The sequence below is a fragment of the Gasterosteus aculeatus genome, chromosome 4, assembly GCF_964276395.1.
Source record: "Gasterosteus aculeatus chromosome 4, fGasAcu3.hap1.1, whole genome shotgun sequence".
NCBI classification, from domain to species: domain Eukaryota; kingdom Metazoa; phylum Chordata; class Actinopteri; order Perciformes; family Gasterosteidae; genus Gasterosteus; species Gasterosteus aculeatus.
Window position 1 is genome coordinate 33,595,652 of NC_135691.1, and position 26,327 is coordinate 33,621,978.

The following is a 26,327-nucleotide window of genomic DNA, read 5'->3' on the forward strand; positions in this document are numbered from 1 at the left end:
CATCACGGAAAAACAAAAACGATTTCCGCAGGTATCCGTCAAGGCCAATGCGCTTCAAATGAGCCCCCGATGGCTCCACATTCGCTTTGCGCCTGTGGAAGTCAAATCATGCAATTTGATTGCATGATTATCCCGAGTGCGTACGCCGGAGCTTCTGCCATCCGGTCTGATGAGAGGATTTAGTCCCGATCCAACCTAAGCAGAGAGTTCAGAGATGAGACTCATCCACTCTCCGGATTGCCTCCTTTTCTCTGCGGATCTATAGAATATCTCCTCCGCAATCAGGTACAGTAGTGTTTCTCTCTCCTGGGACTGCGTCATGGCCCCGGGTTTAACCCCGGGAGCATTCGCGGCTGAGGCGCGAGACGCTCTACTTCAAATTAAACAGCCTTTTGATGGATGTCGGGCTCAAAGTGGGTCACCCTGACCGGGGGGGGGGGGGGGGGGCAAGCCTGGCACCGCGCCGCGTGCGCCGTCACGGTTGTCTCCTTCAATGAGCCCGGCGAGGCTTCAACTTATGCAAAGTCCGCTCACCTTTTCCGGCTCCCGCCGCGCGCCGAGGACGCCCGCCCGCGTCCCAGGGTGCGACGACGGGCGCGGTAGCGAAGCCCGCGTTGTTCTTTATTTTGTTTTTAAGTGCGAAGGGCAGAGCGCGGTGGGAAGGCCGGGGCCCACCGGCGCTGCGTCGCCATCGCGCGGGGAGACCATCCGGATGCTATTACGTGTGATTGGAGTGCCAGCTTCAAGGGCGTTTCTCTGCACGCCACACTTTATCTTCTTCAATTGCTCAGTGCTGGAATTCCCTCCATTCGGGAACAGTTTTGTGACGATGATGATGATGATGATGAGGTCGGCTGGGCTCTGGCAAAGTGTTTCATATTCCCCCTTCTGAACAATCGAACCACCGCCATGGATACGCCACGCCGGATAGACGCCTGTTTTGTCTATTTTTGTCCCATTTTCATTCGCACGCGTTCAACCTCTGATTGTTACTCCGGCGCATTCGCCCAAGTAAATAGTTAAATGTCACGCAGTTTAGTCGAGTGACAGAGAGACATGTCAGGCAGCATAATTAGTAGGCAACACAAACGTAGCCCCACCCCCCGCCACACACCACCTCCCCCTTAGCATCTGCGGCGGCTCGATTATCAACCGTTGTGATGTTGAGAGAGAGGAGTGTTGACTGACAGGCCCGGCCCGGCTGGAGCCACAGATCGTACAGTAACCGGCAGCAGAGCCATTCTTCCCCATTTGCACAAAAAACGAACAAAGCGAACAAAGCCCTGCATTGTCTGCCCCCCACACACACACACACACACACTCCCCTTAACGGACTGATGTGTAGAGACGTGCCCGGGTCCTTCCGATGCCGTTTCCATGAGCGGATGGAGTTTGAGCACGATCTTATTCTTAAAGGGATCGGCCAAAACCGCTGCACGAAAAGCTAATTCTCTTTAAAACTCGAGTGCTTCATGCTGAGCGGGTCTGGTCCGTCGTCAGCCCCCTGCGTCACTGTTCTACTCCTCCCGGGCCCGCCGGCTCCACATCAACTTCCTCGGGGGGGGGGGGGGGGGATTCGGGCGGCTCCTCTCTCGCCTCTGATTGGCTCCCTCTCGGCCATCGTTGATTTAAATGAACCGCTTTGGATCCGAGCGCATCAAAGCCTCCGTGCCCGCTCTGGGCAGATGGTGTTTTTTGAATAATGAGGATCGTGCTTGACCTTCAGTGACCACCTCTTGCTTGCTTGTAATTGTGAAGTTTTAGGCCGTCCCTCGGGCTTTTGGCTGCTCCAAGGCCGCGGCGCAGTTATCGGTCGGCGTCGGCTGTGAGTGCCGTCTGATTGTCAGTGGCAATGTGAACATGGCTTTCTGCATCTAAACGCCCCCCCCCGGAGGAAAAAGACGGCCGTGGCTTCGAACTCTGCGGAGCGGATGACATGAGATCTGCAGGGTGACAACGGCAAAGGCTTCCCAGGGGTAACATACCGGATATTGGCTTCTCGTCCCTGCCGCCGAACACAGCGGATCCCATTGTTCCCTAAACGTCGTGTCCCCTCCGCCTCTTATTAAACAGATGTCGAGATGTAAACAACAATAAGAGCCCGAGCTTAATCTTGCGTGTTTGTGTTTCTCCATGAGACGGACCAGCTTTTGCAGCATTGTGTCCACATGAGAGAATATTTGATGTGTTGCCTGCAGGAGCGAGATAAATGAGATGGTGGGATGTTTATCTCAGTTACAGATATTTGTATCTAAGAGGGTTGATATACATTCATGCAGCCGTTCATTAAAGTTAATTAATGCAAAAGATGCATCATCAAAGTGACAGAAATACATTTTTTTCTCACACCAGTTGAACACTTAAAGGTGTTTTTATATTGTGGTTCCATTACGCACATTTATTTATGTGCATAAAAAAAACAAATGTTTATTGGTGACATTATTGGAGGCGGCGCCTTCAATCAGCGCGCGGAGGGAGAGGCGGCCCACCATCGTTGTGATGGTGCAACAGCTACGAAAGCCATGAAATAGCATAAAACCCACGGATGAGAAGTTCCAGGGGCATTTCCTCCTCGGGATTAGGATAACAAATCAATGTCACATATGCGTGACGTCATTTTTACTCACTTTGGTTTATAAACACAGCTGTCTCTCCCTGACATTCAAAAACCTCCCGAATATATTTACTCAATGTTCCTTGACCCCCCCTTGAAGGAGTTTTTGCAAAATGTCGGTTCTTTTCTTCACGACGGATTTGAAGTTTCCTCGCTCTGCGCGATGAAGTGTGGCGTCCTCGGCCCCCCCGTCCAGTCCCGACCCCTCAGCCGTAAGCACAGCCGTGCTTTAGGACCCCCGTCACCTCGCTCATTGGCCGTCGATGACTCCTAACGGCCCCCCGGGGACTCGGTGCTCATCTTTACACCACGCGGCCTCGACGCTGAGCCGTTTAATTTATTTCTTTAAAAAAAACACCTCACTTTTGCACATTTTATGAAACACCTAAGAGCACAGGGTTGGCTTTCAAAGCCCCCCCCCACTTCCCCCACTTCCCCCCTGCTGTCCACTGGTAAATATCAGGCCCTAATTTGTATCTTTCACAGGATGACACAAACCGAACCGCAGCTATTAGTGACCGATCTCTCTCTCTCATCAGCAAATGTTGGGGAACGTCGCTCTTATCCGAGTGTCGGCAGCAACATGTTTTTTTTACTGCAGGCGGGAGTGTACCTCATCACATCACAGCTCTCGGCAAACCCCGACCGCCCCCCCAACCCCCCCAGCGCGGCGCGATATCGGTCACCCCGCTCCCGTCCAATTTGGGAGGGTGGCGACGCTCAATCCCAAGATTCATCTTTTACCAGCGCTGTGTTACGCTGGCGAGGGCCAATTAAGGAACTCCACGCCGCCGCTGGGGGCCGGACGCGCTGAGGCCGGTGGCCGGTGAGGCCGGAGAGGCATAAACAGTCGTCGTGGCTTCTTCCTGATTCACGCGTAGCCTGTGCTGCGTCCGATCCGGGTTCATGATGTCGCCACGCGGCGCCATCTGCTGCCTGCAAATGAGGCCACCGGTTCCCGGCTCATTGATGTTCGGTTCAAGCCTTTATTTTCTAATCTCGCAACGGACACCTGATTGTACGCCTTGTAATTATTTCTTTATTACGCTCAAGTGTTTGTGAGGCTCCCGAGCGGAGTTTTTATTGAGGAAAGCAAAGTGCCGCGAGACGAGGGGGGGCGAGCGAGGAAGTGCCCGCCTACAGAGCGTCCCATCTGTCCGTCACGGGCGAGGTGATGTTGGTGCGTGTTTGACGGATGAGATCACCTGCGCTCCCTTTCGGTGACAACGACTCTTTTTTTAATGATCAGAACAGAGACTTTTGCCTCGAAAACTTAAATAAGTCCGAGGCACACGGATAAAATCGATGTGCTGTAGAAAAGGGATTTCAGCATGAGACCGCGAGCGTGTGTTTTCTTAATTAATATAGGTCCAATTAAAAGGGTGAAAAGAGTCTTTGTGTGACATAAATGATGGATTTTGTAGTGGATTTAGTTTAATTACGCCGTTATCTGCTGGAGAATCGGCCCACTTTTTTTCACTCAGCAGTGGACGACATTTTATTTACACTGAACTGCATTAATTAATGGCCACTGGTTGTCCTCTGTAAAAGTCCTGCCCTTATTTAAAACTTAAAAGCTCGTAATTAGAGACAAATTCTTACCATCGTTGGTAAAGGACTTACCTTGACCCACTTATTTCTTCCATCATAGCAACCGGTGTGTCCGGAGGTGCCTTTATATCGATCCAATTTCCTTCTCATCATCATGGATTTATTCATATTTATTTTTCAGGGAGCTGAAAGGAAGAAAGGAAGTGCAGGAAGAGCCGCTCTCCACCTGAAGAAACTGTAAGTGTCAATCACATGACCTTTGTTTCTATTGGACAGAACAATGTCAGCCATTTCGCAACATGCCACACAAACCCAAATTCACATTTACGTTGTGTCATCCCTAAAAGAAGCCTAATTATATTTGCTGAAAGGGGCATCTCACCCTCCTGTCGCACCCTGAGACGCTCACACACACAAAGAATCAATCAAATCAGTAAACCCAACAGGGAGACGGGCGGCCTGATGGCCAGCGGTCTCGTTTGAGATGCAGACGTTGTCCTGTTGCTTCCTTTAATGAGATCTGGAGGCGTGCAATCTAATATTCACCACCGAGGCCCCCGACGTGGCCCCCGGGCCTGCAGCCCAGAAGGCTGCGTGCTAATTCAATGGAGTGAAGTCAGCTGTGATCAGAAGGACTGGAGTGGCCATTCAGCGGAGAGGATTAGAGGCATTAGCCCTTTTCTGCACAAGATGGACTAATAGTCCACGTGTGTGTCTATTCTACACTCCTCAGGGTGTTGAGAAAACATTTAAAAAATCAACCCAGGTTTGGTATCAGAGGAACATGGAGCCTGCATGTAAATGACGTGATGGACGCGATGTCCCCACACGTCACAAGATGATGTCACTTGGGAATTAGCATGCGCGCACATTTGCCTGTTTCGATGAATCAACGTCATCAAAGCACTTTGGTGGCACATGAATCTGCATTAAGGGGGCTCGGCCGGGTCTCTCACTAACCGCTTCTTCAGAAAGGTCTCCTCAACAGTTCCTTAATCGGCTCCATCACCACAACCAATAAGATTCCCCCTGCCTCCAGAACTGCCTCCTATTTCTCTTCTCACCTTCTGATTCTGTTTTTCTCGCCCATCGTTTTTGAGTCGCCGTCCTGGTGCTCAGAGGCGTGGACCTGCAGATATTTAGCACCTCCTGGGTTTGACGTGGCGGAGCGCCCATTCTGCTCCCGAAGACAAAGCTCCCTGCATCTGTCCCAGCTGTGGACAGTGATGGATGCACCTCGGCATATTAATCACCCTTCATGCAATACGATTGGGTTAAAAAATCCATTTTCACTGCCCAGAGCCTTTACGCCTCCTTTTTTAAACTGGCTTCATGTTCAGCAGCCAGTGATAATCCCCAGAAAGAATGTCCCTCTAATCCCCCCGGGTCCCCCGTGGTCCTCAGCGACAACAAAACAAAAAGACCAGAAATGCAGAATTAATCATGTGAATGAAGAGTCGGAGCCTTAAGTGCTCTCGGAATCTGATTTGTTATTGCTTATAGTCAACCCCATTATTGGGGCTTTTCACATGGAAATTAAAATGTGATTGCCGCCTTAGAGACCTCCCAAAATTAACACTGTGTGCAGAAAACAGAGAAGGCTTCTGTTCGCTTTTGTGAAAAACCCCGATTTGTCTTTTAAAGAAGACCTTCATGGATTCTCAAAACTTCAAGGATACACGTCTCTGGCCTACTGAAATGTGCAGTGTGATTTCATTCGATGCAAAACACACAACGCGGCGTGTACCACGTTGAGCAGCCGTCAGGCGGCTCCCTAATCCTCACATAGTGAGGCGGGGGGGGGGGGGGAGAAAGAGGAAAAATCACCTCTGGACGAGCGTAGGAGAAGACCACACACGGGGGGGGGGGGGGGGGAGAAGATGTTCGTGGCGTGTTCAAAATGGCCACAGGGCAGCCATTTCCCACAATGCTCCCAATTCCGCCGGCTCCTCGGTGGCGATCCGTCCTTTGTGAGCCAAAGTGTGTGAGACACATCGCGGTCACCGCGGGCCGGAGGAGATATGACAAACACAAAAGGACGGGGCCCGGTTTTGCCTCCCTCTCTCCCCCCCGTATGCAAGTAGCCCTTCCATACATGGAAACCAGACCATCAGCTGCCTGGAGGCATCCAGGGGTATTTCACATGTCATCCTTCGAATGAGACCTGGAGAGAAGGTGATTGATGGGAGACGCGTCCGGCCGTCCTCCTCAGTGAATCACAGTCGTCCCCCTTTGCGACAGCAGCATGTCTTCATATGGTGTCACATCCCTTCCAGCGTCTCTCCATCACCCATCGCCAGAGGAACGGGTCACATTTCACCTTCCCCGGTGTAAAAAAGAAAAACAGAACCCCAAAAAAATCAAAAGAGCAGAGACATGTGGCCTTTTTTCTCGGGCTTCGTTGGAAAATGACACTTCGAACTTTTGAATTAGTCGATTTTCTTTGGTGAAGAAGTCTCGTCCACAGCTTCCGCTGTGTGTTAAATTGAAAACTTGGAGAAGAAGACAGCGTGACGGCTGCCGGCCCCTTCACATGCGACCGGACCGGAACCAAGAATAAGATCGATATATTCTATGATTGATTCAATATCATCAATGTGAAGAATGTATTTTTTTTCCTGAAGAGTATTTTGTACGTTTCTTATAAGGTGTATAAGGTGTTGTGTGCAGCAGAGCTCAGTTCAGTTTGAATCACGATTGTTTCACATTTCCTGCACAAATACCAAGCTACTATACTCCTATTTGACCGGACCTGAGGGGCGAGCTCCTCTGCACCGAGGGCCGACGGATCCGCGATACCAGTGAGCCTCATTGTGAGTCTGAGACGTCGCTGATCCGACTGCTTTGCTCCCCGTCTCCCTGTTTGTCGTGATTAGCTCCTCTCGGGTGTTTAATTACACATTCTGCTAAATGATTTAATGGATTATTTGCTCAAGCGCAACGTTTATTTACCAGATCTTCATAAATCTGACCTATTACATTTGCGTTCAAATTTCACCAGATTGATGCATTAATATCCACATGTTTTAATCAAAATAAAGCATGTTGGTCTGAGTAGCTTACAAACTCACCTGGCTGCAAGCGAGCGGAAAATGTAGCTGGAAGAATATTGTTCAGAACAGATCAACAACTTCATTTACTCTCAGTAAACATAACTAACTAAGCCTTTATAGCACAGGCGTAGAGAAGGAACTGGCACAAAGCAAAGTTATACATGCATGTGACCTATTCCACCTTATATTCTGATGTGAAATATTTATTTAGAGACAAAACAAATGTAATCCTATTCGCCCCTTTTGATTATTGGAAAGTATTACAGCGCCACTCATTGATTACGCGAACAGTCGTAAGCGAGAAAGGAGTTAAAGAGGTTTATGGCGAGGTGTCCTGGTGCGTCGCGGGCGTCGCGGCGTCGGGCCCCGCAGAGGAGCGGAGCCAAAAACACCCAGCTGCTGGTTTGATGTCGGCCGCAGATTGAACACGGAGTTCTAATTCTCGCTGTCTGTTCGTTGTGTGAACCTTCTGCCAGAGAGGACACCGCTCCCGCCTCGGATCGGGACGCGGGCGACAAACTCCGTTGGGTCATCGAGTGACTTCGCCATCAGCCCCGCATCACAGCAGGTTTTGCAGCGGAGTTGCTAGGTAACGAAACGCCTCCTTAAGACTGTGCTGTTATTTCTGAAAACCACGTCAGGTTTCTCGCTCCTCCGAGAATAAACGCCGCGCCCGCAGGCTGCCGCTTTTGTCAGCGGAGCGAAGAAAAGCTTTTATTTGCGGTGAAGCGCAACAGAAGAGTCTTGGAAAACGGAAAACGTCTCCGGACTCCGGGAACAAAATAGAAAAAACGCCCCCGCGAGCTGCTGACACCCAGAGACCAAAGGACACGTTCAGGAGTGCTTTTACCTCGGAAGCATCACAGCAGGGGGTCAAATTGACAAAAGTCTCCTTTCAGACTCCTTCTCCCCCCCCATCCCCAAACGTTAACGTTCTTTTCCACCCCGGCTAAATAATCGCCAGAAACGAAGGCAAAAAACGCCAGCGCTTACTGCACAACGCGTCCCCTTGCACTTAACGATGAAAAGGCAACGGGCCTCTCTCGGGCACCTACTCCTTTTAATAGCGCCGAGGCAGCAGGAGCAAATGAAAGCTCTCAAAGGCAAGGGAGAGTAGGCGTAGTCAATGGACGCCTCTGCCCCCGGAGTCAGGCTTTTTACAGGCCCGAGAGCCGCTCTCATCTGGGCCGGAGAGCCGGAGTAAAGGCACCGGGGGTGCCAATGCTTCTGTGATGCCGAAGCATTAGGCGTCGTTTTGTGGCCTCAGTGCATTAAAAGTAAAAAGATGAATGGAGCCCCCGAGGCAACGGGGGGGGGGGGGGGGGATCTCTGGGATATTTGAAGCTGTCTACTCTCCGTTCCACGTGTGGAATATGAGCTTTGCGATATGCAGGAGTGGCAGGTCGTCCCATTGTAGCTTTCGTTTCAAGGGCAAACAGAGAGTTCCATACGTTTGAAATACTGTAAACAAAAATACAGTTTTTTTTCTTCTGAAAAAGTAACGTCAGAATGCAGGAAGAAAAGATGGACGCCACTTTCTATGAGTCAGCAAATGGATTTAACCACTTCAGCTCCCCCACCAACACAACCCCCCTGAAACTGTACAAGTGGCTTCCATTACACAGTTACACTGGGCTCTTTGGCTGCTGTCGCCATGGAGACGACCCCCCCTCTGTCCTAGTTTTGTCAGCCTGCCCTTCTGAGCACATGAGCACGAGCGCGGTTCATACACAGATGCTCCACAGATAGCGGCCGCGCTTGCGGTCTGAATGCCGCCGCGCCGCAGCCGGGACACGTGGCGGCTTCAGACAGGCACCTCGCAACCGTGTTACGGCCCCCGCGGGCCGTGAAAAGGGCTCAAGGTCATTCGGACATGGTGTTCAGTGTGCGTGAAGGTCAGCGGAGCTTTTACCCATGAAGCAGATCCCGTGCAATTGCAATGACCAAGGATTTATATTAAAGGAGAACAAACGGATCAATTTAGAAGTTACGGCATTTTACAAATTATAATTTATTCTGTGAAATTTACGCTTTGTTTCGTTAATATGAAATGCGGTAAGTTTTACCCATTGTTATTGAGTACATAAGCTGTACTACTTGACACCTCATATAAGCAATGATAAGTATGAGTAAGGTAAATATTCAAGGTTGTTGTGTAACCGGTTTTGTGTGGTTACTACTTTTAAATAACGCACACTCACTTCCAGTTTGGTCCTGTGTGCTGAACACAAAGAGACCCTGTTGCTGAGGAAGCTAATGGATTCTTTGAATTCATTTTGATTCGGCTTTGCCTTTAATCCCCCCGGCCGTTTGATGTGGAGTTTCTCTGTATTATTGTAAATACAGAGAACCAGGATCCGTTTGACCCGTCCAGGTCGGCGCTCGATGGAGGCCCTGAAGGAGCGGCGGGCCGAGATGGAGGCCGCCCTCAGGTGGCGCTCCGGACGCACGCCGACATCTACTATTCCCACGCGCTTAGAAAGGCTGCTAAAGAGACCCCCCACCTCCCCCCCCATTTGCCGACTACGTCCGAACCGGAGGTCGACTGCGCCTCGTCGCCAAAGTTTTCTCCTCTTCGCCGACGGCGAGTCACCCCTAAAGCACCTTGACACGAGGAGCAAACCAGCCCGCCTCTGCTCATCACCGTAATCTTGTTTGCTCAGAGGGCAGCGTCCGTCCGCGCGGGACAGCACGCCCCCGCGGGAATAAAGCCGCACGCCGGGGATATTGCGATCCTCGTCCTGGTGGCTTTAGGGTTGGGGGGGGGGGGGGGGGGGGGGGGGGGCGCCGGCATCACTGCAGACGCGGGGTGACCTGCAGAGGCGCATCACAGCGGAGAGGCACGCGCCCGTGCAATGATAAGAGCAGCTTTTTCCAAGAGGACTATTCAGCAGACTAGAGTTTGCATATTTTTAAGCACTTACCTTTCGTTAAAACTAAGCCCTCCCCCCCCCCCGGCTGTTGTCATTTCGAGCGACTGCCTCCACATGCGGTGAGTTAAACATTCAAAGTGATCTCTGGGGTTCGTAATTATTCCCCCAGTGAGCAGCCATCAAAAGCAGAAGGGGGAGGAAGACAGTTGTGTCGCTACAGAACAAACCGTCCACCGATGCCACAGCTGCTGCTGTCTGCTCCCTCTTCTTTTGACTCCCCCAGGTGCAGCGCTTCTCCCCGTAAGACTTTATGCACTTTATTTCTCACTTTTTTTCTAAAACGCCAATCGCGGCACGTTGTAACGTTTCCAGCTCGCGGTGGTGAAACTTTGCTCGTGACAGCGGAGGATGAGGGCTGCTCGTCTGACCGAAATGAAATGAGGAGGAGGAATCCGAAGAAATGAGGCGAACAGCCCCGAGGAGTGTTGAGTGTGAGCTTTAAATATCCTCTCTGCTTGACCAGTGGAAGTGTGTCCTCCCCCCCCCGAGCAGATGGCGAGCCCGGTGGAGGCCGATGCACCGAGAGCTTCGCCGTATGTGCACGCACGGAGCCGCGCTGGGAAGGCGGTTGCCAAAGCATCGCATTTGCGGATGGAGACACGCGGGCGGAAGGTCAAAGGACTCAGATTAAGCCTCCTGCTACGGACGCGTCCCGTGACTCTATCGTCCAGGTCGACGCCCTCAAAACCCGCTAATTTCCGTGACGTCGCGCTTGAGGGGGCATTTGGTTTAGAACGTTGTGGCCTCAGCGGTGGAAACCGGCCACGTCGCACGAAGCACTTCTAAATCTTGTCAAGTCGAGTTTGGAAAAGTGATGGGCGCATCGCGGGCCCGGCTGACACATCTGGGTCTCTGCGTTCTGCCCCGCCGCCCGTCACGGAGCAGAATCTCTCCTTTGATTGGCAGGTTAAACTCTTCAAGGTCAGCTTGCTCTACAGCTCCCCCTCTGATTGTAAGATTACTGTGGTAATATCTCTCCGGTGGGGAGCCGTCCCCCCCCCGTCCTTCCTCGACTGGTTCTCAGTCCACACTGGTATCTAAAGATTGTGTCCTCGCCCCCTCATCGTGTTGTCGCTGCACAGGTTGTCGAGCACGGCGATTGTGCTGTATGTCACATTTGCCATACCTGGAGCGCTGGGCGAGAAATATCATTTCTGCGGCGGATGTTGCTGCCCGATTGCAACCTGCCAGACACACTTTTTTTCACTTAAAGTTTTTCTCAAGATCCACTGAGATTATCTTTGCTCAAAGCCAGCAAATGGCCACTTGGGAACATAGGGAATGTCGGGCCTTCGACGCAGACGTGAACGAGGTGGATACACGCCCCCAAACAGAGAGATGCCGCCGTCAACGCGTCCCCACTATTCTGTGCCGAAGAGTGAGAAGATGTGAAAACAGGGCAGGAAACAGGAGCTGCGTTGTCCGAAGCCTCGCAAAAGGACTCGTGCAGATGGCGGCCGAAAGCCGCAGAGGCAAAACGCGGAGCCGCTCGCCATCGCTGCCGCGGGCTCCTTTTTTTCCGATCGCGCTTTTTTGTCGTGCATGCGTATTTAGCGGCTCCTTTCGAATGATGACGCGCCGTCGACTGGCGCACACGATCTTCGTGGGAGAGTCGTCACTCTCCGCACTGGAAAGTCCATCAGTGCCAATTAGTGCTCAATTAGGCCCAATAAGGGGCTAATATACACGGTTATTATGAATAATGGAAGGGACGGACTGATACGAGCAAGTCAAAATGTTCCTGTGGTTTGTGTCTTTCTCCTTAACTAATATTGCGATGGGTCTGTCCTGAATGGTTTTAAATGCACGGGTCTAGTGTTAAATGGAATGTATTAACCTTTTCACTCGGCGCCATCATTTGCCTTTTCTGATAGTGCAAGGGAATAAGAATGAATGCGCTCCCTCCAGATACGTTTCCTTTATCCTCCCGCCAAGTAGAGGAAATGGCTACATATATATATATATATTTATAATAATGTGTGCATTGGTTGGCAGGGGGATGCACTCGCACAGTACGAGGGGGAGAATGAATGCCGATGATCAGTAGTCGTACCACATTCACTTTTATAGTCTTTTTTATAGTCTCGGGCACTTCTGTGCTGGCACAATATTTCTGTATAATCTGTGGGTCCTTAGAAAAGGGATGCTGATAGATTTTGTTGAACAATTATGGTCCCCAGAGGATGATTCAGAGAGATTTATGGAGCCTTTGAGCCAAAGCAGTGGTATGTGCCATTGAAATTCCTTGCTTTTTAAAATAATTCCCGGGGGTCAAACTGTCAACTTTAAAGACAAACTTATGGCTGCATGAACTGTTCGTCCGTTCGTTCTGTTTCCAGACGCCGAATTGATTCTGTGCTGTTTCTGCCGCCAAGAGATACGAAGTAATTGTCCCCCATGTGTTTTTTTGATGTTTGAATCCATTTTAATTGTGGCGCTAATGTATCCGCTCTCTCCAGCGTAGAATTACAATCCCAAAGATATTTATTTTCAGTCCTCTAAAACAGTTAATTGGATAATCCTCACATTTGAGTTGCTGTTACTCAACCTATCAATTAATTGGTATTCATTCAAATTCATTCCAGCTCTATACCGGTAAATTCTGACCCCATTTCTAAAGACGTAATCACCGTTATGACCCTGGTTAAAGCAATGTACCGCTGAGGTGGGGGGGGGGGGGGGGGCATAGACAGCTCCCGGACCCTCCACACTACCCAGCAGGGCTGCACTGGAAGCCTTCCCACACCTCCACAGCAGGCAGCATCTGTTTGGAGGAGATCCCCGGCTGCTCTCGGCTGCTGTCCCGTGGCAGTCCCCTGAATGCGGCCAACTGTCTGTGAAAACCGTCCTTTGATAATGGAAATCTCCCCCCCCCCCCCCCCCCCCCCCCCACCACCGCTGACATGCACAGATTACCGAGCTGATGGAACGATCCACATGGGCAAAAGATGCAGGTGTGTTTACTTCGCGCTGGGTGCAGCTGTCTGGACCCATCGAGCTCTCTGATTATTCAGAGGTTGAAATGGTCTTGGTATGAAATGGTATATATATGTGAGATGTATTTTTCTGAGGAGCCCCCCTCTTGAAGTACCTCAGGGGCCCAATGCGAAAACAACAAGAAGATAGACGGATGTTTTTCATTCAGTCATTTTTTTTCCTTCTTTCTAGATCTGAGCGACTGCCGGAGAGAGAGGAGGCAACTTAGGGTTAAAGGTCAGACTCTGTTCCCTTTTAACTAAATAGCAGCTTATACTGAAATGTGTACTTGCTCCCATTGGGAGTCATTGGGAACCCAAAACAAAGCAATGATTCTTTTTACTTTGCTCCTAGAGAATCGCTTGTGTTCCATAATCTCTTTGCTTTCATTCAGTCTTATTTTGTGATAAAAGTTGCTGTTTATATATGTTGAAACACTGGTTCCCCCCACGGAGAGTGTCAGGGGTCTAAAATGACGGATTTGCGGTTGCATTAGATCGATTATATTAAATAGCATCAGGATGTCTTCCCAGACGATGTGCCACAGTCATTAACTCCCGGTCCACTTGTACACAAATGCTACATTGTGTTGGGGAAAAGTGATTTTTATCCCGCGAGGGTCCGACCAAAGCTGCTTAGTTGAATATTTAGCTGGTTTGATTAGAGCTCATTTGACTGGAACATCCTCCGCCTAAACCCAAAGTGTACAAAAGGAGGCTGACGCTGTGAATATATGAATGGAAAATCAGCCCGTCTGCTTTGACCCCTCGAGGACGCCGCCGCTCCTCGGTGGAACAATTATGGACGCGCCCACTGTTTAGATGCAGCGTAAACCGCCGCCGCCGCGTCATCGGGAGGAATCTTTCGTCACCCGAGGAATCTGATGTTTCTCGCGCCGAATAGTGAACAGCACGGAGGACAAGTCGGCGCTTTGTTGCTCGTATCGGCGCCACATGCCCACATTAATATTGATGTGGAAATGTGTCACATTTTCAGTGTTGGAACAAGTGGTCTTCTTCCTGCGCGGCGTTTTTTGGCCGATTGGGTGTTTTAATGAGCAATCTGTAAGTGGCAGTAAAAAGTTTGGTAATTTCTAACAAAAAACATCATCAACATCAACATAATTTCCCACACATTCCCCAAATCATCCTGTGCACAATTATGTAAGATGCCTTAAGGACAACTATCTTCTATTCAAGACATGGGAGGATAACCAGTAGATGCATACTATGCTCTACATGTAAGTCCAATTAAAAGGTAACTACATCAAACTGAACACTGACTTTATTCATGCACGTTTTGGCACACGGGTTTTCCTTCCACCTGGTTGGTTGAGCATTAAGAGGACTTAAATCTGTGAAACCCTTAAAGTCTGTATTCAACCGCCCCTGCTGGTTCAGTCAGGGTTCGCCGGCTATTTACCGAGGAATCGCGAGCGATTCCGGCCTCGTTAAATCCCATTTCGCTGCTGCCGCGCGCGGAGCTCGGCCTCCTCCGGCCGCGCAGAGGTGGAGGACGACCCGCAGAGCGGCCCAATCTTTCATCCTTATTGCCAGTGACACAGAGATGTGAGAGGGTGGAGCGCGCCCTCCTCTTCCGCCCGCCGCCCAATTCCCTTTAAACAATGCAATTGGCCGAGGCAGAGGAGGTTAAACCGTCGAGTCCCAGGGCTCCCGTCTCTCTCTCTCTCTCTCTCTCTCCTGGAATAAATGCCGGTTTAAGGCTAACAAACAGGGAACAAGGAGTCTATTAGCGTCTGACTTACTCCATGACACATGAAGATGTTAACCCCCCCCCCTCCCCCCACATCCCTCACCATGTCTCTGCAGGCTCCAGGTTCTTGTTGCAAAGGGCACATTTTCATCACACGTGAATCATTTGTCTCCACAGTCATTCTTTCAAATAATTAAAGTGCAAATTGAATTTTGATTAAGATTACTTTATGTTGAAAGACAAACGTCGCCAATCAAAGTTTTCGTCATTTTAGCTTGATTTGAGGTTTTTTTTGGTGTGATTACTTCTTCTTCTTCTGCTCTCCTGCTTTCACGCCCCAAATCGCTCCCCGCGCGGATGTTATCAGGCGAAGTGATGATTTCCATTTGAATTTTTCAAAACACCGAACAGTGTGTTTTCTCGCTGTGATTCGGTATTGATTAAACCAGAGCTGCCGCATGCAGGCAGAGCGCTGCTGGGGGGCCGTGACGGGCACCGTCAAGGTGAATAGCGGACGGTGTCCATCGCAGGGGGGGTGTGGGACATATTGCCTACGTATCCGGGACATGTTCATCGCAGGTTTTTGCTTTTGTTCTCACAGGTGGAGATTCTGATCTCTGTTTTGTGATCATCGGCCTAATTCTGCCGAGTCGAGAGCGTCCCGCCCGTCAGGCGGCGTGGAAGGTATCTGGCAGCACCTCATGTCCTCTACATGCCCCATTGGGCCGCGATAGGGGAGGGGGGGGGGGATGATGGGAGGCAGGAGAGCTGCCAATCCCACCGCTCCCCTTTGCCTCCCTCCAGTAATCGCAGGAAGTGCAAAAAATGAAAGAGTGAAAGAAGGGCAGCGACTGGGCGTCTGCGGGTTTTAACTTAAAAAAGTCGTTCTCCTCTGCAGTCCGCTTATTGCCCCCCCCCCCCCCCACTAAACCAGGTGCTTGCAGGGAGAAAAAGACAGTTTGGACCACCAAGTTAAAGGACTGAGGGACAGAGATTTTTCTTATTTCTATTATAGTTGCACGCCGCTTTTCGTCAAGTCGACCATTTGGCACCGGGTTAGCGTCCAGGAAACCCAGGCGGTCGGGGGAACTGCCACGGAAGCAGGTTTAAGCACTTTGCCGCCGCCGCCGCAGCGGGTTCCTTTTTAGACCAAAGCGGCGATCGGGTTCAAAGATGGAGGTTCGTCACGACCAGCGAGAGATAGGAAGAGGTTGGAAGCGGCGGATAAGCCGGGTGTCGGGACGTGGGCTCTGTGTTGCCGCAGGATTCCATTCGGTGGAGTGTGCGCGTTGGTTCCTCCTCGGCGGACCAGCGGTGCAGCACCGGGAAGTAATCTCCCCGCTGCAGCAGCGGATCCATCGGGATGCCACATGATGAAGGGTGACCGTCACATGGCCCGAAGAAGAGAATCAATTTGAAATAGCGATCCCTAACTTATCTCCAGTGGCACCGAGACGCCCGTAATGCCGCCGGAAGGCTGTTTCAGGGGAGGATTTGCTTATAACACCTTTTGCCCTTCTTTTTTTTTCCTTATGTGCAGTGAACGTGAGGCCTCCAACCTCCCTTCTCACTCCACCAATGAATCTACTCTTACACGCGTCTTCCCGTATGTGGTTGATTGCTGAGGGGGTTGCTTAATTACCACAGCCTCCGCGGGCAATGATGGCGATTACCGCTCTCCAAATCCCCACTAATCCCCCACGACGGGCGGCGCCGAGTCCTCCGTCCCGCCGCCGAACCGCGGCCCTCCCAAAACAACAGCAGCAACAACAACAACAACAACAACAACAGAGCTGCTCCTTGGTGCCCCCCACTCCGTGTTCCGCCGCGTTGTCTCCACACTGTGAGCGTCGCTTCTGGTCGTCAGTCCCACTGAATCCCTCGCACGTTGCTTCCCCCCCCTGCTGGTTTGCGCGAGTCGAGGGGACCCTCGTGTCAAAAGGGCCACTCGTCTCTGTCGCAATTACCCGCGGCGAGGGATGGACGAGACGTGACCTCTGGTGACGGGTGTGCAAAGAGAAGGAGACACAGGATGAGGGACTCTCTCCGGAGAACATCTGGACTGATGGTTTATGTTTGTATTGTAAGTGTTAAACGGATGAATGAGCTCAATCACGTGGCAATTTTTGCTTCTTACTTCCTTACTGCTCACTGTCGGGTACCACTACCAGAACCATGTGACTCTTTGCGTTTCCTGCCACCAATGCAGCCGTGCATCCAACGGCAGACACACAAAGTCAGGGATTGGCTGGTGGAGGAACAGACATGCCACATTTAAGAGGCTAAGACGGAGCTGTAGGGGCGACCAGCCGGAGACACCTGCGCGACATCACCGCCGCCGCCGCCGCCGAGCGCCACCGAGGGTGTTTGTGTGTCCATCTGTGTGCGGCGGCTCGCGCACAGTATCCGCAGCGCGCGCGAGAGCGAGAGAAGCTGAAAGCGGCACCTGTGTGCATTGAAAAGGCTTCTCTGAATAGCTCCATATTCGAAGAGCCACTTATCCAGCGATAGAGCTGTAAGTGATTCGCGGCAGCTTCCTGCCGGCAGTGGAGAGAGAGCGCGAGATTAAATGAGAGCATCAGCTGTAATTAGGGATGCTTTCCTCCGTTTGGAAGTGCATGTCTCTGTCTTAGAGGGAATTAGCGCTGGAGACCCTGGGTTGGCCCAAGCAATACAACTTTAACCAATTGAAGTTGGAATATTTTACAACCCAATTCCAAAGAAAAGGCAGGAATATATCTCGCCGACAATAAGTGCTCCACACGAAAAATCCTCCTCACACAACACTTCCTATTCTAGACAATCGTGCCGGCCGTTCGTGTGCAGCATGTTTGCAGGAGCCTGATAGTCTGCAGGCTCGTCAATGATCTTTTAGCATTTGCAACAACAGCTTCTTTTTTGGTGTACACTGTTATTATTCAATTCTAAATGTTAATATTTGAAGGCATGAGCAAGGTGCTCAGTGGTTTCTTTAGTTGTATAGAAGAGTTTCAAACGCTTCCCTTCCTTTTTCTTAGTGTAGGTGACCATTCAAATGCTCCTGACATTTAGGAAATTGTCCTCTTTGTTCACCCAACTCCCTTTTATTCCGCCGCCTTTTTTCCTCTAAATGCGGTTTTGCCCTTTTCGTTCCGCTCTCTCGCCCTGTTGATCCGTCGTCCTTCTTCCACCTCCTTCGCTCCATAAAGGTTCACCTCTGAAGGGCTATAAAGGCTCCTCTGTTCCGTTTAATGGCTCCCAGCGTAGAGACTCAGCAGGGGTTCCACTCTGGTTCAAATACAAATGCTCGTGTGACGTTCGTCGACTTGATCCCCAATGTTGAACTGTCAGTATTTTTTCTGTAATCATCACATTCCCATCAAACATCTCTGTGGCCCTTTTTGAGGTACTTCGTTTACATGTGAGGTAAAGCCAAACCAGCATGTATGTCCTCCACAACACCAGAGATACCAAATAAAGTTTGGTGGATTCTGGATTCTGAGATGTGCTGTACTCTTGAGGTTGCCCTTTTATTGAGGAAATATTCTTTCCAGCCGAGGATGTTTTTCTCTTTTCATGCAGTTCTTATCCACACAGACAGATAAGAGGTGCACGTTTAGGGCTCGTCGTCGTCCACATTGGGAAGAACATCCGAGATCCCGTTCATTAGACATACTTAACTGCCTATGTGTCACCTGAAAATAAATACAATATGTTCTTATATTCTTCTCAGAGAAATAGTTGACGATAGTGACAAAACTATTATGTGCCGCCTTACCAGGGTGGAGGGGAACGGTTCCCCGGCTGTAGCTGTGATAGCGGATGTCTTCTGCAGAGCTGGGACGTGTGTTTAACCAGCTGGGGGGCCAGTGGGGTGGGAAGGGGGGTCTGGAGCAACTTCTTCTCCTGCTCATTGAGGTGGAAGCACAAGAACGTGGGCCACAAATCTGGACCGACCACGTCAGACACACACACACACACACACACACACACACACAGAGGAGCGAGCTGCGTGGCGTCCGGGCCGCGTGTTAGTTGGTAATCATTAACACGGACTCCCTGTTTGCTTTGTGCCAGCTAGATGTCTGTTAGCTTTAAATGCACATGTGAGTGTGTGTTTGCGGGACGGGGGTGGGGGGCGGGGGTGGGGGGCGGCAGACACATGTGCGCCGCGTAGAGTAACATCTGCTCACGCGGCGCATGTTACAGTGTCGCAGGCCTCCTGTTCTCCAGGCGAGCGGAGGAGGGAGATTTATTGCAGCGCCGGCCGACCTTTAACGCGCCTCACAATTAATCCTCAGACAAAACAAGCAAACTCTTGGAAGGTAAGTCCAAGGTTTTCCCGAGGAGGGGATCGATTGGATGCGAGATGACCCGTCAAGGACATGATTGTGTGCCTGGGAGGGGAGGGGGGGGCAGAAAGCAGAGAGGACAAACTTTCACATGAAACACATCCGGGTCTTTTTTGTGAGGCTTTTGCAACGGAAAAGGTTTAAATATCATGTCAGACGTCTTCTCGACTAAATCTTCCCGACTCATTTATTTCAGCTCCCTGGAAGAAGTCGCGTGCGTCTCCCGCGCCGAGACATTTACAGAGTCGACACAAAATAAGTCAACGCATTACGTCCCATCACTATTTATTAAATCTGTTGTAATGGGAGTTGGTTTGAGCTTAATGGATAAAGATAAAGACCCTTCAAGCTCCGACCAACTACCTCAGCATCTCACGCCAACAAAGCACCGCCTGCGTTGGACGCCCTTCACACGCTGCCGGCGGGGCGTGAGGGTCGTGAGCGGCGTCTTAACGCAGCGGCGGGGGGGGGGGCGGGACCGGAGGAGGGACGGGGTGGGGACCGGAGGAGGGAGGGAGGCGGGGGGGGAGAGGACGCGCTTTCGCCCTCACAGGAGAAAGGAGAAAGAAGTTTGTCGGTGTGTGGAAATGAAACTCTCATGGTACCTTCAACCCCCTCGCTGGTCCTCACAGCGGCGGAATTAGAGAGCGGCGCGTGTGTGTTTGTGCTTTGAGTGCATTTTGTCTGCGGGAAGAGGAGCAGGCGAGGGAGAGCGAGAGAAGTCGGGGGAGGGGGCTGGATCAGGTGGGAGGGAAGAGACGAGGCGAGTGTCACGGACAGAGAGAGAGAGAGAGAGAGAGAGAGATATGGAGTGAGAGGGAGGGAGAGAGACGGAGAGGGAGCAGCGAGCTTGAGGAGCTGAGTGAGCGATCGCTTCCTGAGCCGCTCTGCGAGAAAAAGAGGACGTCTCTTTTTTCCTTTTTGTATTCCAGCCTGTCTTAGTTTTTTTTTTTCTTTTTTCTTTCTCCTCAAAGAGGTGCCACATCGAGGTCCCCTCGGCGAACCCACAACTTTCTCCCTCTTTCCCCTGCCGGGGATTGTGAGATTGTGAGAGCGGCGTGAAGAGGACCCGGGGACAGCGTGCTGCCAGGTAAGAGGAACACAACAAGAGACTTGGAAAGGCAACGTGGTTGTTGCCCGCTTATGTTTCAGAACCAATAGAGTCGTGCCCGGTCGGAACGCAGAGAACATGCATTGATGTGTGAATGTGCGTCCGTGTGTGTGTGTGTGTGCCAAAGGGAGAGGAGGAGGTGTAGCGTCTTTTTGGACCGCAGTCCGATTCATGACAGTGAACATTTTTATTCTTATTTTTCAAGAAAAAAAGACTGACTTTTCTCTGTTTTTCGGCACAGTTCCATTTACGTCTCCACACACATACTTTGTTTTTGTGATCGTCGTTGGGGTTTTGTGCAGGAGTGAGAGGCGGGGGTAAGCAGACTGTCGGGGGGGGGGGTTCATCATAGTACGAGGAGACAGCTGTCCCCTCGCGGCGATGACAGTAGTATGTACATATATGTTGTCCTTTGTGGGGGACGTGACACTGTAATCAAATCCCTGCTTTCTGTCTTCTGCACTCGCTCCGCTCCCATTATCCCAGAGCCGGACTGACCGAAACCAGTCGTGCCCCCCCCCCCTCCTTCCAACCCTTCCATTATGACCAACAAACAAAGCCACAGGCTGAACAAAAGCTTCTCCCTCTTAATACAATTTGCACTATTCTATTTTTTTTTTTTTGTTGTGTCGTGAGAGAAACCCCCGTCTGATGGATTCCATTGACAAAGGAAAAAAAGGATTCGCACGTCGCCACGGCGGACCCGACCGCTCCGCTCGCCCCTCACATACACCTCCACATCTCTTTCAAAACAAACACTTGCATCCTTTTAGCCCGTGAGGTTTTGCGCCCGCCGGCGTTGTCGGGGAGGGCGTTCAACAGGCTATTGACAGCCGCCGCATCAACAGTTAACGAGCGTCTCTGGGCCTCGAACGGCGCCTCGAACGGCGCTCACGGCTGGATCTGGATCCCGGCAGCGCGGCGACCTTGACACAACCTTGCAGTGTCACAGCGGGTGTTTGCTTCCTTATTGAGGGAAGGCGACATTTAGAAAACAGACGGCTGCTCTCGGGCACGTTGCAGCACGGAAGTGTGACCTCTGACATTAGATCTGTGAGCGAGGCTCCGGACCGGATCGCTCTCTCGCCCGCGCGGACGCTACAGTTTTCCTGCCCGGAGCGGCGGGCGGCTCCTTCCCTGACTCACCGCCTGGCCCGCTCTGATTGGCCGGCCTTTTCTGCTCCGGGGGAAAGCCAGGATCCCGAGAGGGAGGCTGGCCTCGGGTGAGCGGCATCCCGTCGCACGCCCTTTCACAAGGGAGTTGGACTGGATGTTGAAACGCAGGCCGCAGGTAGAGGTGCTTCTGATTGATGAAATAGGCCACGCCTCTCCTTTTTTTTAATATATCAATAATCAACAATCATCAGCGGGATCATTCTCCTGCAAACACACCCAGCGCCTTCCCGTCTCGTGCGTTATACCCATCTGAGGGATTTATTCAGGCCCCCCCATCCCTTTGTGGATGACGCTGTCACATGTGACAGCTCTGAAGCTGACGGGGCGTGGAGCCCCTCTTGCCCCCCCCCCCCTCCTCCCGCCTGCCGAGACTCTTTCAGAGAGACGGAGTCCAATCTGCTCCTCCCGGAAACCCAGCCAGCGACCCAAATCCTCTTTGTTTTTTCCTCCGTGGACTCTCAGATTCAGGACCAGGGACAGCGCCTCGCGAGGCGGACCAGCACTCCCATAGCAACGGGCTTTACTCCCCACCGCACAGCGTTCTGACAGGCAGCGTATATGAGTCGGTCGTGCCCTCGCCGGTTTACGGTTCTACCTCCGGCGTACGTGCAAAGCTTTCCAAAATCACGCTTTCATGAACGACTTCCATCTTGCGTGCGATAAAAGGTTAACGCTCAGGAGGGTGGTCCGTCGGTCGGACGGCCGCTCTCTGATCTTTGGTAACGCCGCTCACGGGGGAAATGCCGGCTGCAGCCTCTCAGAACGTTAGGAGAAGTCAGAAAGAGTCTCATCTCTCACGTCCATGCAGATCTGCAGAGGCGCGCTCCTCATGACATTGATTTGGTGCCTCCTCCTCGCGCAGAGGGTCTCCAGCCCGCTGACAGAAACAGCTCAAGGCTTCTGTTATCACCACTAGACTGCAAACAAGCCCCCCCTCCATCTCTCGTCCTGAACCCTCCACACGCGTGTCCCCTAATTGAGACGGCTAATAACTAAGCCGGGTCAATTGTATATGTTCGCATTAGCATAATTAAATGGGCATGAGTTAAGTGTTTTTTCTGCTGGTGCGTTAATAACTCGGCCTGGTAAAGGGAGGCAAACAAGGCGAGACGCCCTCTCGAACCGGGAGGCGTCCGTGCGTTTAGTCTCCGCCCCTTTGCCCTCCGTCAACTGTCAGCGGCATAAAAAAACAACCGAGCCGTCTCCGAGACGTCCTTATGTCTTTAGTCTGAGACCCAATCCCAATAAATTCCCTCAGTTATCAATCATATAGACGGAGGACGGCGTTGGGCACGAGGTTGGAGCGAGGACAAACTGCACGTTCACCAGAGGTCTTTATTCCAGGAGGGGGGGGGGGGGGGCAAAGGTAAAAGTAAACCTGAGAGTAGCACACCTTAAACATATTTAATTGTTGCATAGTTGCATTGTTGCATTATTTCATAGCAACAACCTTCTGGTTTTTCAGTAGTTGAGGCTTTGTGCCTTATTGTTTTTTTAGAACTGTGTCGTGGATGTGAAATATGAAATGTGAAATATGAAATATGAAATGTGAGATGTCTCGCTTCGAGACACCTGGATTGATGTTCGTCAGCTTTCCTGTGATGGAAAAGCGTCGGCCCTCTGACCCCACCGGGGCTTAAATCAGTGGAGTTTCCCGGATCAGACAGAAGATAATCAGAAAAGAGCATGAATTTTTTAATACAATCAGAGCAAAGTGCAGATTTTGATTATAAAAGAAGATCTTAAAAGAAGGCAGCAAATGGAATATTACCACTTTAGTACGTACAGCTGGTACAATGACTCGTATGACCAATTCTTCTCAATGAGTTATGTGAAAATGTGTTTGCATGCACCTGAGTGGACCCTCAATTGAATGTATAAATATGAACATGACATTTCTGACTAGTTGAACCGAATAGTTTCCTCACACAACCAAAACAGATCTGATTATAGAAATGAATTCAGTTACATTATGTAAATTACTGAAAATTAGATAAACTCTGTATCTGTTTACAGCCTTTTAACCACCTTCTCCTCACGCCTTTATTTGCCATCCAACGAAACCACGAGGAGGAAACACACTCTTTGTTTTTGTGCTTTGTGGATTCCCAGCGCTTCCATTTTTCCATTTCCCAGGGTCAGCGGAGTGGCCGTCTCTCTGTGGCCGCCCCGCTCTCCTGCAATTAAAGGATCAATCACGCTAAAGGCTGTCGCGGGAAGGAAAGAGCCAGAAGGTTATCTTCAAAATCTGTAATTTTCTCCAAACTCTTTGATCCTTGTCCTTTGATGCCCCGGAGGAGCGCGGCCCGCGCTAAACGGAGGCTAATCGCTAATCTCAGATGTCCACTTGGGAGTCCATTATCAGATGGCACCGGGTCCCCCCCGTGGGTGACACAACGGAGACCATTACTGCTCGCCCCCTCGCGCGGCCCACCGCCGCGGCAACCGTGCACGGGCGCATTTACCCAGCATTCCCTCGGTGAAGAGTTGCACACGGTGCATTTCCCCTTAACTTACTTTGCACCGGTTTCTTTCTCCGCTTCTTTACCGTCTTTTTTTCCGGCCGGGTGTAGATGCGGCGACGCGCGAGGTCACTGTGATTAAACCGGCGAATCGTGCATTCTTCCTCCCGTCGCTGCCAAAAGTCGTGACTTGATTTTTTTTTTTTGTCAGAGGGAACGAGTTGTCCCTGGAAATTTGGAGCCAAACCGCTGCTCCACTTCAGTCTGTTGCCCAAAAACTACCGTGGCGTGAACGCCGCCGGTGAGCGGCGTGGAACAGCCTCTGACGTCTCTTCACCGGCTCGAGAAAGCAAAAGAAAGGAACGTTGAGACGGGAGTCGCAGAGTGGAAATGATATAAGTTATCTTTCCTAAACAGACGGATCCTCCACGTAGATCAAGAGAAGTCTCGCTCTCTCTTCTTCCCTCTGCTCTGCGATGCTGTCATTTCTAATAACCTCGCACAAATTACCCAGGATGCACCGAGAGACGAGAGATGCGGATAGAGAATGAATGGAGTTGGCTGGTTCCACATTCTAAAACGTGACGTCTCCCTTTTGTTTTGTGTGACTATAAATAAAAGATCCATGTGTTTGGGGTTCTTGGATTGGACATTTGATGGACTAAATGATGACTGCGTGACGTGATTCCTCGTCCTTCATCGCAATCAACTTATTTTCCGTCCCACGTCCCCCTTCCTGCTGCCGGAATACTTTCTAAAGCACCAAATGTGCATTAAACCTCTGAAAATAGACCCCATCAAAGGCCATTGACTCTTTTTGGAGTAGGAAAAAAGGCCCGGCTGTTGTCGGGAACTACTGAGCCTTTTTTACCAAATATAAATCTGTATCTTTGTGATTGCTTTTGAAAGATATCATCTGAAGGACAGAGCCGGGTTCAGACTGAGAGCAACAGACGGGCGCGGAAAGTCAAAAGGAGTCTGACGAACGCGAGGTTGGATTCGGGCTCTTTGAGGGATTTGATGACAGGAAGAAAAATATTGCCATCCAGACTCCGTATTCAGAAATCACTGTTGCATATCGGCGTTTTCTAGTTTTAATAGACTTTCATCAATCAAGGTCAGCGTTAACGGCGGCTCGTGGGACTGGAAACAAAACGGGGCGTCACGTCGTACTCTGCGTGTTCACCCGCTGAAGGTTTAAGAGCTTTTAGTGAGCTCAAAGGCGCCTTGAGAGCCGACTGTGTTCCCTCCCCTGAACGCACCAGTCACATCAGCGTCTGTCCATGTGCACTTCCTTCTGCGCCCCCCCCGCCGCCTGCCTTTTCTCCTGCGGCCCGTCAATCACTCCGGCCCGGCGCCACGCTCCGGTGAGGCCGACTGGCACCGAGGAGGGAGCCTGACCTTGCAGCGTGGGTGTTCTGTATGCGTGTATAAATATACGTCCCGAGTATAGATATATGGAAATCGCTTTTTCTCACGGGGATGTCACTAATTTTGCAAGCAGAGTCTCTCCTATGAGGAAACGTGTGGCATCAATGGGTGGAAAAGGGGATCCGTCCCACGTGTTTGGGGTCAGGATCCTGCAGGAAAGACAAGAAACTTATCAGGATTTAAATTGTATCCACATTTCTCCTGCAGAAATGTATTCATAGTACCTCAGAGACACTGTTATAACTCTTAAAAACAGCGCCGCCTTCAACGAGAGACGCACGATGCCTCGTGTAAAGATATGCATTGCACCATGTGAGGGTGTTTTCTTCCAAAGGAACAGGTTGCACGTCACACGGGCAGGCTGTAAAACCCAAACACGGCCCGGTGCTGGAGGACGCGTCTCATACCAGACACGAGAGTCACGTCTTTTTTTTTTTTGCTTCTTTTTTTGTAAGGGAGCTGAATTTTCACACTAATTCCCAATGTTCTAGGATGTGTAAGGGGTGGCTCAACACCATGCGCCGTCCTCGGTTTCCATGACGACTGTGATCCCTGTATGATAATCGGATTCCCACTATAGCTGTGAAAACACTCATTCCTGCCCGATCCGAGAAAAATGATATCACGCGGAGAGGAGAAAAAAAAAAGAAGAGGAATTTGAGTGACGACAGACTGGCGAGGGGAGAAAAGCCCCCCCTCTGCCCCCCCCCCCCCCCCCGAGGTCGGACCCCGGTGGGTCTCATTACAACTAGTACTGCAGCGAGGTATTCAGGACACATTTCTTGCGTGGTTTTGTGTGCACAGCACACACAATACACTCTTCTGGGGGCTTTTTATGCCTTTATTTAATTAGACGATATAAAGATTTCTCCACAAAAAGAGCAAAAATACGACAAGCGCTTGATTGTATTTTTCCAAGAGCTTTGTTATCCAAAATTTCAATAAGTTACAGAATAACAGACATCTGCTTTCAATT

At 50.8% G+C, this 26,327-nt stretch overlaps 1 protein-coding gene across 10 annotated transcripts in view; it reads left to right on the plus strand.

Annotated features, from left to right (window-relative positions):
• syt1a (synaptotagmin Ia) overlaps positions 1-26,327 on the plus strand; it is an 84,443-nt gene that overhangs the window by 22,614 nt on the left and 35,502 nt on the right. For 2 of the 10 annotated variants that reach the window (XM_078100487.1, XM_078100493.1), the window contains exons 2-4: positions 4,347-4,402; positions 13,320-13,364; positions 20,146-20,261. The gene's annotated coding sequence lies outside the window, so the exon portion shown is untranslated. Of the gene's footprint in view, positions 1-4,346; positions 4,403-7,694; positions 7,808-13,319; positions 13,365-19,720; positions 20,262-26,327 lie in introns of those variants that run through there. The other 8 variants (XM_078100492.1, XM_078100486.1, XM_078100488.1 and 5 more) reach the window with 7 other exon arrangements.